We start from the raw sequence: 513 nt of genomic DNA, 5'->3' as shown, positions 1-513 counted from the left end.
GGGTGGGGGAGGTACTGTGGACTAGTGGGTTGTGGCCCGATGGGGTGGGACAGGGTCCAGCCCACGCTGCACCTGGGCTGGGACTGGTCCCACTGGCACAATGTAGCAGGAAGCTCTCCACACACTCACAGGACCTGGGCTAGACCTGGGTCTCTATGAGTAACAAATTTAAAGATAACTATACAATGTTTTAGCCATTGTTTTCCTACTCTTAACTTGTTTAAATTTTCCTTCTTTAAAAATTTTTCAAAGATCTGAGTAACAAGAAGAAGGAAAAACAAATGGGGTCAAAAATTAGGTAGAAGGATGGGGAAATAGCTTGGCAGTCTAAGCACCTGCCTGGCAAGCACAAGGTCCTGAGTTCAATTCCTGGTACTACATGCTATGAGGCCCCTAAGCCCCAGGCATACTGCACTGGCCACTGAAATGGCATGGTGGTGCACACCTGTAATCCTAATGTTAGGGAGGCTGAGAAAGGAGGATCACTATGAGTCTGAACTGCATAGCAATAAT

The sequence above is a fragment of the Octodon degus genome, unplaced genomic scaffold (assembly GCF_000260255.1).
Source record: "Octodon degus isolate 3935 unplaced genomic scaffold, OctDeg1.0 scaffold00028, whole genome shotgun sequence".
NCBI lineage: Eukaryota > Metazoa > Chordata > Mammalia > Rodentia > Octodontidae > Octodon > Octodon degus.
The sequence above is the reverse complement of the archived record's forward strand: the minus strand, read 5'-3'. Positions refer to the sequence as shown.